Source organism: Sphaerodactylus townsendi, linkage group LG07 (assembly GCF_021028975.2).
Source record: "Sphaerodactylus townsendi isolate TG3544 linkage group LG07, MPM_Stown_v2.3, whole genome shotgun sequence".
NCBI lineage: Eukaryota > Metazoa > Chordata > Lepidosauria > Squamata > Sphaerodactylidae > Sphaerodactylus > Sphaerodactylus townsendi.
Window position 1 is genome coordinate 5,913,364 of NC_059431.1, and position 17,861 is coordinate 5,931,224.

Sequence of the window (17,861 nt, forward strand, 5' to 3'; positions counted from 1 at the left end):
CTCTCCAAACTAAAAAGTCCCAAACGCTGCAGCGTCTCCTCATAAGGAAGGTGCTCCAATCCTTCAATCATCCTTGTTTCCCTTCTCTGCACTTTTTCTATCTCTTCGATATCCTTTTGGAGATGTGGCAACCAGAACTGAACACAGTACTCCAAGTGCGGTCGCACCACGGCTTTATATAAGGGCATGACAATCCTTGCAGTTTTATTTGCCTGTGAGCTAGGGGCATCCGCGGCTTCTTTGGGGCTTCTTTGCCTGTGAGCTAGGGGCATCCGGAAGGAAGGTCACACTTTTTCGTGTCTGAAACGGCAGACATTTGATCAAGGATGGATAAACTTGAAAGAAACAGCTTTGTCTGTACCGTACGGAAGGCGGATGTTTCCTGCTGACAATCTGCAAGAGCGCTGGACTTTGCAGGAGATGTCCCACAATGACGCATCTGAAGCCTGTGCCACTGCCCGTCTCGGATTGCGTTATGAGGACTGACTCACCGCTGTCTTTGTGACGGCAGAATGTCATTCACATCCCGGTAGGGGAAGGCGAGTTTATCTTCCCTGTCTATCTCACAGCTGCCTGCTAAATCATGCCCATTTCTGACATTCCTGGAGTCTCTTCTCTGTGCAGGAAACAGACTATAAAGAAAGCAAGGAGGCCCGTTTGCCTGAAAGGATGTTTCAAGAATTGTGAAAAAAAACTCCAGATTGTCTTTGAGCTACTCTGGCGGAGAGTACAAGCCGCAGATTTTGCACGTACCAAACAGATCTGAGGAATCCCAGGATGCTTATTCAGTACATTTAATCAACATTTTGGCCTACTTACATAAGAATCATAAACCCAGTGCAGAATAAGGCATATTATTATTATTATTATTATTATTATTATTATTATTATTATTATTATTATTATTATTATTATTATTATTATTATTATTATTATTACACGTACCAAACAGATCCCATGGGACTTTCGAATCCAAACGGATGATGATGATGATGATGATGATGATGATGATGATGATGATGATGATGATGATGATGATGATGATGATGATGATGATGATGATGATGATGATTCATCTGTATGTATGGTATCCTTTCCTGGAAATTTTAAGTTGGACAGCTGTAAAATTAGAAAGATCTCATGAAATAACTCTGTTTAACTCTATCTACAACCCAGTCAAAGTGTGAAAACTTTTAATCCCTCAGTCTTCTGTCTTTCTCCTTCCGGTTCAATCCAATATAAAGATAGGGTGTTGCGGGTTTTCCAGGTTGTATGGCCCATGTTCCAGTAGCATTTTTTTCCTGATGTTTCACCTGCATCTGTGGCTGGCACCTTCAGACACACACACACAAGAGAGCCAGCATGGAGTAGTGGTTAAGAGCAGGTGCACTCTAATCAGGAAAACCGGGTTTGATTCCCAGGTCTTGAGCTGAGGAGGCTTATCTGGTGAACCAGATTAGCTTGTGCACTCCAACACATGCCAGCTAGGTGACCTTGGGCTAGTCACAGTTCTTCGGCACTCTCTCAGCTCAACCCACCTCACAGGGTGCTTGCTGTGGTGGGGGGGCAGGGAAGGGAGATTGTAAGCCCCTTTGAGTCTTCTCATATATATGGGATATAAATCCAAACTCTTCTTCTTCTTTCTTCCACCACAACAATCACCCTGGTGGCCATGTATGTGTATTAGTGGCTAGGCATCTGCTGGAGAGGGCAGGTGCCCCCCCTTGGTTGTGTGTGTCTAGGCCCATTGCCACTGAGATGATGAAGCACAACTTATTGTGACAAGACTCTGGAGATCGCAGCCATAGATTCAGGTGAAACATTACCCTGTTTTCCCGAATATAAGACATCCCCTAAAAATAAGACATAGTAGAGGTTTTGCTGAAGTGCGAAATATAAGGCATCCCCTGAAAGAAAGACATAGCAAAGTTTTTGTTTGGAAGCATGCCCGACAAACAGAACACAGAAAAATAAGACATCCCCTGAAAATAAGGCATAGTGCATCTTTGGGAGCAAAAATTAATATAAGACACTGTCTTATATTCGGGGAAGCACGGTAGGAGCAAAAACTACCAGGCCTTGGCCACGCAGCCCAGAAAACCTACAGCCGCCAAACTCAATGATGTTTGCTTCAATTAAAGCAGCGGAGGGAAGTATATCAGAAAGCTCCGATTTCATGGCCAAACAGGGTTCAGCACAGACCCTTCCACACGTTTTGAGCTGATACGATTCAGGCTTCTGTCGTAAGGGAACTAGTGTTGGGAATGTATATCTTTTTCTTGGGGCTTCGACTCCCTCAGGAAACAGCCTCGTGCCATTTCGTTCTTTCCCCTCGGTCCCTCAAAGCGGGAGTCCACAAAGTTAAAAGGTGCTAGATTCTCTAACATCTAACAGTTGGCCAATGAGCCAGCATTTGCAGGTGGGAAGGGAAGCTGTCGGCCGATTTCTCCTGCCAGGACACAGCAGAGTCCAAATTCCCTTTTCACTTCTAAAAGCACCCTTTAATTGTTACTCGTGACACACTGTGGACAGAACAATTAGTTGTACCTATATTAGACCTAAACTGTAATTATTTGTTACATTAATCATGACTGGAGTGAAAATTTAATTAGTCACGAACCTTAAGTGATTTTTGTGTGCGAGAAAGAAAGAGAGAGGGAGGGAGAGAGAGAGAGAGAGAGAGAGAGAGAGGGAGAGGGAGAGGGAGAGGGAGAGGGAGAGGGAGAGGGATGAGGGATGAGGCAGAGAAGGGTGGGTACCAGCTCCCAAAAAAGAAAAACAAAATATCCAGGTACATACATTGCACAGACGTTTTGGTGTTGTGAAATCTGCTCCTCTGAAATGGGCTTCTTCATTCTGGGAGAATATCTATCTATCTATCTATCTATCTATCTATCTATCTATCTATCTATCTATCTATCTATCTATCTATCTATCTATCTATCTATCTATCTATCTATCTATCTATCTATCTATCCATCCATCCATCCATCCATCCATCCATCCATCCATCCATCCATCCATCCATCCATCCATCCATCCATCCATCCATCCATCCATCCATCCATCCATCCATCCATCCATCCATCCATCCATCCATCCATCCATCCATCCATCCATCCATCCATCCATCCATCCATCCATCCATCCATCCATCCATCCATCCATCCATCCATCCATCCATCCATCCATCCATCCATCCATCTATCCATCCATCCATCCATCCATCCATCCATCCATCCATCCATCCATCCATCCATCCATCCATCCATCCATCCATCCATCCATCCATCCATCCATCCATCCATTCTTCTCCCCTCCCCCTCTCTTTCTCTCAGCAGTGGCGTAGGAGGTTAAGAGCTCGCCTCTGAGATTGAACAAGATCAGGCTAGATTGAGCCATCCAGGTCAGGGCAATCAAAAATGTACTTGAAATCAACGTTCCTCTTGCCAAACTGGATTGATACAATCACTGCAGTGTGTTTTCCTTTTGCAGGAGAATGTTGACCCATTTTCAGTCTTCTAGAAAGATTCCAAGACAGGTCAAAACAGTAAGTTGGGTTCTATGGGTCTGTCCCACTTAAACGAGTGTTTTCTTCATCTCCAAGAATCTTCCCATGGTGCAAGAGGAACTTCCACTTGGAGAACATGGCATTTTCTGATTGGCCTTCATATGTCCACACAGAGGAGGAGGAGGAGGAGGAGGAGGAAGAGGAAGAGGAGGAGGAGGAGGTTGCGATCACAGTTGCAATCACATAAGGTCTTGGTGTAATCCCTTATGTCTATCATGCTATATATAGTGTTATTCTTTAACTTTTATGTGGATGGTTTCCATTTGCTTGTTTCATCTGAAGTGATTCCTTTTCTAGATGTTCTGTTTTACTTGCTGTGCCAATAAAGGCAAGATGAAGCAGTCCGGAGTGTATGGGTAGATTGTACGGCTTTGGCTCGACATGAGAGGACAGAGGCAATTGGAAAACAAAATTGGGCGGACTACTTTGGCAATTCTAGCCACGGGCTCAAATCCTTACACACTTGACGGCCTGTTCGTCCATATACAATGTGGCCTTATTGTCCTGTTCAACGATTGGAAGGGGAAGAACAGCAAGCATGCTGAGTTGGATCACACAGTCCATAAATACGGTGAACCGTGATAGTCAAGCTGCCATCATTTTGATAATGCGGCACTTTTAATGAGTCATATAGATATATATATGGATGTGTGCGGGAGAGTGCCTGTTATCACCCAAACCAGCAAGAACAAGGGGGAAAACTTTTTTTTTTTGACAGTCTCAGCCTTCCCGAGCTCATTACACTGACCTGTCAAGAATGACAACTTGGCCGGTCCTGCTTATTCCATTTTTGACAATGTGTTGTATACTTTTCTTGGCAATAATGTCAGCTTTTAAAGGCACAGTCTACTTAGGGAAGCTCATTTCTTTGAATGACTTCTCTCTCCCACCCCAGCCCAGCTTGCCCTGTCAACGTGGCAAGGTGAGCGCCGTTCTATCAAGGAATCGGGGAATAGCTGCCATACTCTCGGTATCCTGCTCCCAACACACACACACACACACACACACACACACACACACACACACACACACACACACACACACACACACACACACACACACACACACAAGTGTGTATCTGAAAAAACAATCTCTTCACATCTGCACCTTGGAAGAATTCAAGTGGTGATATGGTGATTAAGTTCTCTATCCTGAGGAGCAGCAGTGGCGTAGGAGGTCAAGAGCTCGTGTATCTAATCTGGAGGAACCGGGTTTGATTCTCCGCTCTGCTGCCTGAGCTGTGGAGGCTTCTCTGGGGAATTCAGATTAGCCTGTACACTCCCACACATGCCAGCTGGGTGACCTTGGGCTAGTCACAGCTTCTCGGAGCTCTCTCAGCCCCACCCACCTCACAGGGTGTTTGTTGTGAGGGGGGAAGGGCAAGGAGATTGTAAGCCCCTTTGAGTCTCCTACAGGAGAGAAAGGGGGGGGATATAAATCCAAACTCCTCCCCCTCCTCCTCCTCCTCCTCCTCCTCCTCCTCCCTCCTCCCTCCTCTTCTTCTTCTTCTTCTTCTTCTTCTTCTTCTTCTTCTTCTTCTTCTTCTTCTTCTTCTTCTTCTTCTTCTTCTTCTTCTTCTTTTGTGCTTAGTTCCCCCGTTCTCTCTTCCGCAACGTGTCATATAGTGAAATATCTATCGTCATTTTATCTTCTACAGTGCCCCAGCTTGGTCATTGGCTGCTGGGTAACATGAGGTGCTACCGTCATGCCGCTGTTCACATTCCGGAGAGGAAGAAGAAGCAGACCTACATATGGGGCTCAGTGGCCAACAGATGTATGATACACCACCCATCCCATAACAGATCCACTGGTTACCTAAATGTTTCTCAATCCAATGGGTGATACCTTTATTGGACTTTAAGCCCTAGATGACCTCTGTTTACTTGAAGGACTGCAGCCCTTTCCACCCAAAACTTTTAAACAAATGTGACAAATCAGCTCCACACAAACACAGGACAACTATAGACAATATCAATCAAAGGAAACAAAGACCAGGATACTTCTATTCAGATCCATTCACCTATTGACCTTGCTATCTTCATTGTTACTCCCAGGCTACAGACTTCTTTGTGACTCACATACCAGGCTACTCTATTCAGAGGGCCTCACCTTTTGACCTCACAGTATATATACTCCACTTGCTTTCCATTCCTACCATCAGATCCTCTGAAGATGCCAGCCACAGATGCAGGCGAAATGTCAGGAGAGAATGCTGCTAGAACACTGCCATACAGCCCAGAAACCACACAGCACCCCAACATTTAAACAGTTTTCAGGAAAGAAATAAAATGTTTCCTTCATGGAGTTCCATGTCGATTCTAACCCAAATGTTTTATTTCCAGCCTAAGAACATTTAAAATTAAATCCCCTTTTTTAAAAAAAAGTTATCTGGCTGAAACTTTTTGAAAATGTGTTCAGTTGCTGCACAATCTATTGACTCTGTTTCCCACGCTTCTCTGCTTTCCTGAACTTTCTCCTTAAGTGTCCATTTTCTGAGCTCACTCCGTTCTCCCCCTCCTGTTTATTTTCCAGCATTTCTCTGCTTGGTCTCTTATTTTAGGGGGCCCAATCTTCGAAGCATCGAGTATATGAAGAATATAGGATGCAGCATGAGGGTGTGAAACATTGACAGCATTTATTCAACACAGAACTACAAAAAGGAGGTGGGAAATCACAAAACAGCAACCAGGAATTACCTAGAGGTAGTGAATGCAGACACACATTGTGAGAGGAGTATGAGGACTGAAAACATTTTAGAAACGTTTTAGGGGATTCATGCGGAAAGGGCTGACATTACTCAATCTGATTAGTGTATCTGCCAAAGGGAGGCTGGACTCTCAGAAGGTGATAGTCATAAAAACTTTTTGGTCTCGAAGAAGCTACTGAATCCAAATCAGAGGCCACTTCTGCACGGACACACTGGGGGTTGGGTCGGCATACATGATGCTGACCCAACCCCCCCAGGACTGTTCGCACAACCGGGAAGACGGCGCCACGCTGTGCCGTCACCCGATCGACTTACCGTGCCTGCGAACGTCCGGCGCATTGCCGAGGCCGGGGGACATACCCCCCTGCCCTGCGCGACTGCTCTGGAGTCGCAGAGCAGGGGGGCGTTCCCCAGGCCTCGGCAATGTGCTGGATGGTTGCAGGCACGGTAAGTCGATTGGGCAAGGGGGGAGGGATGGCACCTTCCAGCCGCTGCCGTTCGCATGGCAGCGGTTGGAAGCCGCCATTTTCCCAAAACCTTGCTCAGGGAGTGAGGTGGAAAAATGGCTTCGCACCGCTGGGGAGGAGCGAGGGCGGCGCGGCTACGAAGCAGCTGTGCCCCCCTTGCGAACAGCTCCCTCGGGACAGAGTTTTTGCCGTCCCCAGGGCGCTGTAAAAGGCCCGTGCGGAAAGGGCCTAACCATCTCGTTCAGGCCAACATGGCTACCCTCTCAAAGTACCCCTTCCAACATGACCTACTGTGCTATGTCAATATTTCTTCAAAAAAATAACCCCTGTGATTGTCACCCTCTTCCAAGAATCGATCCATTCAGTCCCCACATGGCGGTGCTCCTTTTCAAGAACAACACCAGCTTTTTGGGAATGGCTTACATTCAGGAAGAAGAGAGTAACCCAGTCCTGCAGAACTGTGAGGCCATTTTATTTAGCTGGACCTGGGATTGAATTTCAGTTCTGTTGTAAAGTCCATGTAAGAGACCCAGCATAGTATACTGGCTAAAAGTGATAGATTCTAATCTGAAAAACTGCGTTCGATTCCCCAGTCCTCCACGTGAAGCCTGCTGGGTGAATTTGGGTCAGTCACAGTTCTCTTTGAACTCTCTCAGCCCACATAGAGGCAGGCAATGGAATACTACTTCTGAATGTCTCTTGCCTTACAGGGTCACCATAAGTCAGCTGTGACTTGACGGCACACACACAGGGTCCATCACCCCTGACCGGAATGACCCAGGCTCATGGGTGGAGTGAGGGGGAACTGTGCCTGAAGCTTACAAGCACCCTGCACCCCTGCCATGCCCCCAGAATGCCCCAGAACACCCCTGCCACACCCTGGCCATGCCCTTGGAATGCCCCAGAAACACCCCCGTCACATCCCGGCCATGTTGCCGCACCAGCCCACACCCAGGGCATTGTGCCCTACCCTACCCCGTTGGTGCTACGCCACTGCCCAGGCTGGTCTGATTTCATCAGATTGTGGAATTAAAGTGGGGTTGGTTATGGTTAATGCTTGGATGGGTAATCACCAAGGAAGTCCAGAATCACTACCTGGAGGATAGCCATGACAAAACCACTTCTAAACAACTCTTGCCTTGAAAACCCAATGGGGTTGGAATAGCTGGCTGTAATTTGACAGCACTTTACACATACAGGGTCTATTTCTGTGGAAGGTGTGAAGGTGGATTGTTGGTTTTTGGTGCGTTTGTTTAGCAGCTTGGCCTAATGTTGCATGTCACCTTGAGTTGCCTTTAATAAAGAGAAGTCATTCAGGCATTTTCAGGAAGGTTCTTCAAGAATGTGAAGGCCAGAGATTTCTACAGCTTCTTCTTCCTTTCAGTTGACGGTCAGCACTAGACACTGACTGTCCTCTTCGCTGTGGAAGCATCTGAAGTCCTTTCAAAGCCATCTGAGTGAATGGCCACTGTAGGGATGAGCTGCTGACCCAGCAGCGCCGTAAGTAGAGCGCTGGCACACCGGGCGGCTTCCCTGCTACAATCTTCAGTGAAAATTCGCGACCGCCTCCCCAACACCTCACCCCCCGATGGAGTCACGGGCTTCCATAGAACGCACCTGGCTCACAACCCCCGGGCGTCCCAGACAAAGGGACCATGGTCTTGCCCCTTTAAGGTGAGAGGATTAGGCCCAGACAGCTGATGCTCCTCTCTCCTCGCACGCAGCAGCCAGGTGAGATCATGCATCACATGATGATCTCTCCAGTCTCTCCGCTCTCCCCGCTCTCCATCGGATTTCCCCCCGTCTGCGCCCTTCTACACGCCCCCGCTTAGAATCATGTAAATAAAGGTGCCAGGAACCAGCACGCGGGAGAGTCGCTGGGAACACTGGACACCCAGCTTCCGCTGCTGGCAGGCTCTCCACCAGATGCGTTATCACCAGCGTCTCGTCTGCGTTCTTAATGCTGGAAGCCTCCAGCGGTCCCGCGACTACAGAGCACACCCAGTGGGTGGGGATCCAAAAATTTTAGTAACAGGTTCCCAGGGTGGTGGGATTCAAACAGTGGCGTAGCGCCAATGGGGCTGGGCGGGGCACGACAGAGGTGTGGCCGGGCATTCCGGGAGTGGGGCATTAATAATTTCTCTATTACTGTAAAAAACTCTTACTGTAAAAAAAAAGTTCCTAATTTCCAGCTGGTATCTTTCGGACCATAATTTAAACTCATTATAGCAAGTCCTATCATCTACTGCCAACAGAAACAACTACTTCTCCTCTAATTGACTGCCTGTCAAATACTTAATACTTTCAAATACTTAATTTTGTTTCTAGAAATCAAAAGAAGGATACTTTCCTTAAACAAGGAACTTTACCATATTTCTAAAACATGCTTTTGAAAACAGCCCAACCGGGAGATGATGATCCGTTTTCTACCTTTCGCTAACCGTACAACCAACCATCACGAAACAACAGGACTTCAGGAGTTTTTTTTGGGACCTAATGAAGTTTTCCCTAACAGAAAGCAGATCCCACGATTTAGTAACCCCCTCTCGGCACACACAAATAATTAGTAACCCCCTCTCGGGAACTGGTGAGAACCTGCTGGATCCCACCTCTGGGCCACACCATAAATTATGAAAGCGACCATCACTTTCTCTCTCTCTTCCTCCCCCCCCCCGGCACACAAACACACCCAAAATAATATGCAAAATGACTTCTGCTACAACTCACAGCCTGAAATGGGAAGGGAAGAAACATAGGAGGAGGTTGCGAATAACAGTCCATGGATGAATAAACTCTCAGAAATACATGGCATGGTAAAAGGAGAAAACAGCGCTCTCATAGTAAAGTTATCAACACCATCAGTCCCACGAACACGACCATGCCATTTGAATTGTGTAAGGAAATTTGAAACAGAACAGGAAATGGAAGCTATTCATACGCTGGAAACGATCAGATAAGGAAATTAAACTATATGTTGAGTTCTGCCGCACAGCGCTTTCCCTCAAGGCTACAAAAAAACCCGTTTGATTATCAAAAGTTGTACAACCGGCAGAATCGTCCTCTCAGTTTCTCTGCCACAAGGAGACTTTCTGTGGAATTTGCTAAGCTGCAACCTCTGGAAGACAATAGTTTTGGGCACCTGCTATGTATTCTTGGAATATAGTTGCTCGCTGAAATATATAGCCGTCATTGCGGGGGCAGCGTTAACCCATGCATTAAAGGAAAGTCGGAGCATCCCATTCTGTTTCAATTAAAATCAAACTAGATCAAACCAGCTTTACAGCATGATTGTTTTCTAAAACACCCAGCTTCTGCAGAAATAATCCCAGACCCAAGCCAACCCTTAAAATATGACATTTCCAAACAGGGTTCTGAAGGTATTGGGATCAGATGGTACCGATGTGGTTCAATCCATGCCCTACAAAGAGAGGCTTAGGAAGCTGGGGATGTTTAGTCTGGAGAAGCAACGGTTAAGAGGGGACATGATGGCTATGTTTCAATATTTGTTGGGATGCCATGCTGAAGAGGGAGCAACCTTGTTTTCTGCTGCTCCGGAGACTAGGACAGTGGTGGCGAACCTATGGCACGGGTGCCAGAGATGGCACTCAGAGCCCTCTCTGTGGGCACGCGTGCACAGAGTTCGTCATGTGATAGTTTTGGGGAAGCAGTGTAGGTAACCTTGTTAAGCGCTGCTAAACCCTACTGATTTTCATGGGAAGAACTAAAGCATGATCCTTTACCTGGGAGTAAGCTCGGTTGCTGGCAATGAAACTTGCTTCTGAGTAAACCCTCCTAGGGTTGTGATTCACCAGTTCGAAGTGTTGCACAGTTGCTTCAAAGCAAAGCCACCTACTACCACCAAGCTTACTCCTGAGTAACGCGCGCCTTGGAGCCAACCGTTTTTCTATACTAAAGCCTCAGTATTCAGGTTAAATTGTCATGTTGGCACTTTGCGAAAAAATAAGTGGGTTTTGGGTTGCAGTTTGGGCACTCGGTCTCGAAAAGGTTTGCCATCACTGGACTAGGACCAGGAGTAATGGATTCAAGGTGTAGGAAAAGAGATTCCACCTTAACATTAGGAAGAACTTCCTGACTACCAGGGCTGTTCGACGGTGAAATTCACTGCCTCGGACAGTTACGGAGTCTCCTTCTTTGGGGTTTTTTTAAACAGAGGCAGGATGAACACATGTCAGGAGTGCTTTGATTGTGTGTTCCTGCATGGCAGGGGATTGGACTTGATGGCCCTTGGGATCTCTTCCAACTCTCTGATTCTATGAAATCAGTGCTGCACAGTTTGTAGTCCATGCAACTGAACCCAGATTATAGGGTGTCTACGGAAGCACGACAGGCACAGGAGCCTGATAGAACATAAGTAGAGCCCTGCTGGATCAGACCAGTGGCCCATCTGACAGGTCAGCAAGGTCAGTATGGTCTACTCAGATTGGCAGTGAATCTCCAGGGCCTCAGGTTGAGGTATTTCAGATTACTTAGGTGTCCAGTCTTCAGGTGGTGGCTGGAGACTCCTGGAGTTATAAGAAGAAGAAGAAGAGTTTGGATTTATATCCCCCCTTTCTCTCCTGCAGGAGACTCAAAGGGGCTGACAATCTCCTTGCCCTTCCCCCCTCACAACAAGCACCCTGTGAGGTAGGTGGGGCTGAGAGAGCTCCAAGAAGCTGTGACTAGCCCAAGGTCACCCAGCTGGCATGTGTGAGAGTGTGCAGGCTAATCTGAATTCCCCAGATAAGCCTCCACAGCTCAGGCGGCAGAGCTGGGAATCAAACCCGGTTCCTCCAGTTTAGATACACGAGCTCTTAACCTCCTACGCCACTACTGCTCCTCCTGGTTATAGAGGTCAGTTCTCCTGGAGAAAATGCTTGCTTGGGAAGGTGGACTCTGGCCTTATATCCTACTGAGGTCCCTCCCCTGACTGAACCCTAAACCCCTCAAGTTCCTCTCCCAAATCCCCATGGAGTTCGCAATCTAGATTGCTTACTACCCACGCCTTTTTAACTGGAGATGCCAAGAATTGGATGTGGGACCCTCTGCATCCAAGCAAATGCTCGACCACTAAGCCAAGGGCACCTCCAAACAGAGCTGGCTGAGTCATACCATTTGGTTTTATCTGACGTTGTGATCGGTGACACCGTGGTGGCGAACCTATGGCACTCCAGATGTTCATGGACTACAATTCCCATCAGCCCCTACCGGCATGTCCAATTGGACATGAACATCTGGACATGAACATCTGGCCACTAACCTCGATAGCTTTAAAGGGGGCTTGGATAGATTTATGGAGAAGTCGATTCATGGCTACCAATCGTGATCCTCTTTGATCTGAGATTGCAAATGCCTTAGCAGGCCAGGTGCTCGGGAGCAACAGCCGCAGAAGGCCATTGCTTTCACCTCCTGCACGTGAGCTCCCAAAGGCACCTGGTGGGCCACTGCGAGTAGCAGAGAGCTGGACTAGATGGACTCTGGTCTGATCCAGCTGGCTTGTTCTTATGTTCTTATGTTCTTATGAGTGCCATAGGTTCGCCACCACTTTTATAGGAAGTATAAAAGGTCCCTTTGGAAAACTCATCTGAGGTTTTGTGTATGTAGTCTTGGGTAGGCAACAGCAACAATAATAAAATCATGGCTATTAGTAAACAGTATCTAAAAGGAACCCTCACAGTAGGCAGACAAGTTCTGAATCTCCCAGTGCCAGGAGCAACATTGGGGGAATATCTCAGCTTCCATCCCCTGCTGTTGGTCCTCCAGAGAAACTTGCTCGCCACTATGTGGAATCAGATGCTGGACTAGATGGACCACTCATCCACTCCAGCAGTTTTCATTGGTTCTTATTAAGGGAAGAACTTAGCCTCCAGTGGAGGTGATTGGCCACTGTGTCAAACAGGATTCGGAACTGGATGAACCTCTAGTCCAATCCAACAGGTCTCTTCAAAGCTTCTTATCAGGGGAAATCCTCAGCTACAGTGCCCTGTTTTTGGCCTTCCACAAGGAACCAGTTGGCCACTGTGTGAGACAAGATGTTGGACTAGATGGACCACTGGTCTGATCCAGCAGGACTCTCCTCATGATCCTCTTGCTGAGGTCCACTGGTAATCTCTGTCATGGATGACTGACAGAATGGACATTAAACGCAAATGAGGGGAACGGAAGGATTTGAAACGAAAGTAGGATTTGAAACAAAAGCTTCTTATCAGGGGAAATCCTCAGCTACAGTGCCCTGTTTTTGGCCCTCCAGAGGAACCAGTTGGCCACTGTGTGAGACAAGATGTTGGACGAGATGGACCACTGGTCTGATCCAGCAGGACTCTCCTTCGATCCTTCTTTGTTGAGGTCCACTGGTAGTTCCCTGGTCATGGATGAATTTACGGAATGGACATACAAACAAGTAAGTTCGAGGGAAACTAATGTTAATTTTCGTTCTGCCCATATGCAAAAGTAGCCATGTTACTCTTGTAGCCAATACCGTACGATTTAGAAGAACCAAGGAAACACGAGTCAGCATTATATGGAGACGAATTAATACCTTGGGATTAAACTGTGTGTGAAGGTAGGGGCACCTCACACTAAAAATAGGTGGAGGGTAATTTAGAAGCTAATCAGCCCTCTGTCACTGGCAAAATTAATAAATTTTTAAGAAAGGTTTTAACAAGACATTAAACCTCCAAAGAGGCTAGAAGTCCTGAGGAGGAGGGAAAGGAGGTGGAGCGTACAGTGTGGTGTTATTAATACATCTATTATTAGATTGGGGATGATTCACAAGACTTGGTCTGGAAAAGAGCAAGGTACAATTCAGAAGCACAGTAATAAGTCAACAGCCAATCTCCTAGTATTGCTTTATGAAAGCTAGGAGGAGGAGGAGGAGGAGGAGGAGGAGGAGGAGGAGGAGGAGGATTTATATCTTGCCTTTCTCTCCTGTAAAGCATCTCAAAGCATCTTACAAACTCCTTTTCCCTTCCTCTTCCCATAACAGACATCTTGTGAGGTTGGTGGGACTGAGAGAGTTGGGAGAGAACTGCAACTGACCCAATGTCACCCATGATGATGATGATGATGAAGAAGAAGAAGAAGAAGAAGAAGAAGAAGAAGAAGAAGAAGAAGAAGAAGAAGAAGAAGAAGAAGAAGAAGAAGAAGAAGAAGAAGAAGAAGAAGAAGAAGAAGAAGAAGAAGAAGAGCAGGAGCAGGAGCAGGAGCAGGAGCAGGAGCAGGAGCAGGAGCAGGAGCAGGAGCAGGAGCAGGAGCAGGAGCAGGAGCAGGAGCAGGAGGGGGTGTTTGGATTTTCTCAACTGTAAGGGGTCTCAAAGAGGCCCCATAACAGACATATTGCAAGACAGATAGGGCTGAGAGAGTTCTGAGAGAATTGTGACTAGCCCAAGGTCACCCAACAGGCTTCATGTGTAGGAGTGGGGAAGCCAACCTGCTTCTCCAGATTAGACTCTGCCATTATGTGGAGGAGAAACTACACTTCTATAGTTTCTTTGTTTTAATATTGGTGTTTTAATATTCCAACTCATTTATGCTTGGAATGTTCCTGGTCTTAATTCCATCCATGTAGCCCAAATCTTATCAAGAGCTGGATGCTGCTGGCTCTTAATCCAGTCAAGTATTTCCCCATAGCATTGTTTGTGCCTGGGAATGAAACTAAGCTTTGTTTCAGGAAAAGTACCCCTCTTATCATGGCCAGAGGGTCCTTTTTTCCTATAAATAGAATGCCAGGGTCAATGACAAATTGCACTTGGGTGTTCTCGTTGCACGCCTGAGCAGTGCTGGCACTCTCTCTCATTATTTTTGGACCTCTTCACTTCTGGGATGGTAAACATCACCCTTCACCCAATACCCTCTTCTATTCCATTCTATTGTCATTTCTGTTTACATCCTAGGCTCCTTGAAACTCTGTGTGCACGTGGTTGCTGCTTGTGTATGTATTTGACAATGTTCAGTCCTTCATAAAATTGTAAACATGCTCCCTAATTCTTTTTTTATTTTTTGCATGTTTCTAAGGGGTCTGGACTCTGTATAAAGGGTGCTCCAAAGGGCGATCAGTACTGCACAGAGGATTATCGGCTGCCCTCTCCCCTCCTTGGAAGAACTATATAATTCCCGAAGTCTAAAGACAGTCCAAAATATTCTGAGAGACCCGTCTCCTCCAGCACACTCTCTTTTTGAACTGTTACCATCCGGCAGACGATACAGGTCTATCAAAACTAGGACGAAGAGGCTTAGGCTGTTTCCGCACGGCCTTTTTATGGCTCCCTGGGAACGGTAAAAACGCCGTTCCCAGGGAGCCATTCGCACAGGCGGCACTGCAGCGCCGACCTGGCGTCACTCTCCCTCCCCCAGGGCAGCGTCAGGCCGCCCTGAAAAACAACCCTTTAAAGGGTTGTTTTTCTCAGAACAAAGGCAGCCCGCCGCCGAGGTGCTAACAGCACCTCCGGGAACATGATTTTTCCCTTCAGCGTCTGACTCACCGGCTCCCGGCGTCAGCCACCAGCTGGCCGTCGAAGCCCCGCCCACGCTGTCCTCCGACCCCTGGAGGTCGGAAGGCAGCGTGGGTGGGGCTTCAACGGCCAGCAGGCCGACGACGGGGACACAGTGAGTCGAACAGGGAAGGGGGCAGAGGAGCTGCCTGCCGTCCGCCGGCCTCTCCTGAGGCTGCCCGCACGCGTGCGTGCAAACGGCCTCTGCCTCCACGCCGGCAGAATTCTTGCCGGCGTGGAGGCGCATCAACGGCCATGCAGAAACGGCCTTAGAGACAGCTTCTACTCTAGAGCTGTGGCTATGCTGAACTCCGCGGCTTCGTGTTGATGTGTTTGGGGCTGTGTAGGGATGCGTGGAGGAAGGGGAAAGGAAGGATGGGGTATGAGTCTGGAATTGTGTGCATCGAGGAATGCTGCTGAAAATTTCGTTGTGCGTGCACAATGACAATAAAAATGCCTATGCTTATGCTTGTAAATTGGTGTAAACCCCACCCAGCCTGTCACATTGCAAGGCCTGGACAATGCTAATTTCTCAAACTAAAACAGAACAAAACACACTCACGGTTCCATCCACAAGCTGTGTGCCTGGCTGCCACCCCTGAAGAGGCTTCCCGGGGGCATAGGGAGAGTCAAACAACCTCCCTGTTACGGAAGAGCCTATAAGGGCTGTAATGAACTCACGACAGCTAAAAGTTTGGCTTAAGTCTGGAATGCAGTCTGCTGGTGGAATGCCGGCAAATGCCCCCAGCCCCACCCCTGACCCCACTATACCACCAGTGGCATCCGGGGCACTGGATTGCTGGTGCCATCTTCAGTGCCACTTCCAACCTGGGGGTGTTGGGAGGCGAGGGTGGCAGCATCTGCTGAAGTACGTGCCCCGGGGAGGGCAAATTCGCCAATATGGGCAGCATGATACTCCCAAAAGGGGATCCCCTTTGGCTGGGGTTCCAATTCAGGTAACAATAGAGGACAAAGAACATCAGGAGCGTAGGAGGTTAAGAGCTCGTGTATCTAATCTGGAGGAACCGCGTTTGATTCCCAGCTCTGCCGCCTGAGATGTGGAGGCTTATCTGGGGAATTCAGATTAGCCTGCACACTCGCACACACGCCAGCTGGGTGACCTTGGGCTAGTCACAGCTTCTCGGAGCTCTCTCAGCTCCACCTACCTCACAGGGTGTTTGTTGTGAGGGGGGAAGGGCAAGGAGATTGTCAGCCCCTTTGAGTCTCCTGCAGGAGAGAAAGGGGGGATATACATCCAAACTCCTCCTCCTCCTCCTCCTCCTCCTCCTTCGCCTCCTCCTCCTCCTCCTCCTCCTCCTCCTCCTCCTCCTCCTCCTCCTCCTCTTCTTCTTCTTCTTCTTCTTCTACTTCTACTTCTTCTTCTACTTCTACTTCTACTTCTACTTCTACTTCTTCTTCAAAAGAGCCTTGCAGGATCAGACAAGTGGTTCATCTTATCCAGCATCTTGTCTCAGAGAACGGCCAACCAGTTCCTCTGAAGGGCTAACAACTGGGTTCAGAGGCTGAAACCTTCATAAGAACATCAGATTAGCCCTGCTTGGATCAGAACACTGGTCTATCTGGCCACACTGCTTGGATCAGAACACTGGTCTATCTCACAAGTCCAGGTTTGCAAATGTTTGTAAGCCTCAGATTCCAAAAAAGAATCCTGACCACATCCCTGACGTTAAAAATCACAAAAACTACCAGTCAGAGGGGCAAAATCTACTCTATTCGTGTACAGTGTACTCTTCCTCCACAAACTTGGGAATGGTTGCAGTAATGAGATTCTCCTATTTCACCCTCAAGTTAGTCCCCGCAAGGCACTTGAGGATAATATGAACAATGGCGCCTAAAAGAAATGAAGCAAGAGATGGCAGTCAGTGCAGCAAGTGAAACCCAGGGAAAAAAAATGTGTCACAAAAGCCATTTATATTCTCCAGGGCTTAGTTTGGCAAATGGGGGAAAAAATATGTCAGCAGTTTCCATGGTTCAGCTGTGTCAAGGCCCGGTTAAAATCCTGCCACGCTTCGCCCTATATTGTATCATCCCAGGGAAATTGGCGGAGCACCTGTGGAGCACCCACAAGTACATTATGCATGGCTGCTGTTTTACACTTGTAACATCTTGTTGTCACCAGAACGTACAGCTGTTTACACTTGTTATGGTGTCAGGTAAACAAATGCTGATTTTCTGCAAGAGAGGAAGAACGGGCACAGATCGGCTTACTCCCAGACTTTGAAACTCCGCGTGTGTCTGTGTGTGGGGGTGGGCGGGGAATTGCCTCTGTAATACAGCAGTAGATGCTGGCAGCTGGAAATGGGGAGAGGAGACCTACAAAGACACATCAGCTGTGCCTACAGATCTAATTCAGGCGTGTGCTTCGCATAACAGGTGCAATCCTTGGTGTCTTTAACAAAAGTTCATATGAAGGGTAGCTGTGAAGCAGCCGTTTCCAAGCACTTACAGAGCCAGTATTAATCAGCGGTGACCATGATTCTTACCTGCAATATCCATGTGTCGTTGTTGTTGCTGTTGTTATTTTGTGAGGGAAGCCCTCGGAAGTTACCCCTTCCAGTTAAAAAAAAGCAACATTCTTATCACAGTCTGAACCAATATCTGGTTTGCAT

General features: G+C 47.5%; 1 pseudogene; it reads left to right on the forward strand.

The window, feature by feature from the left end:
* Positions 1–8,706, forward strand: part of LOC125436404 — a 32,228-nt pseudogene extending 23,522 nt beyond the window's left edge.
* Positions 8,707–17,861: the final 9,155 nt, after the last annotated feature.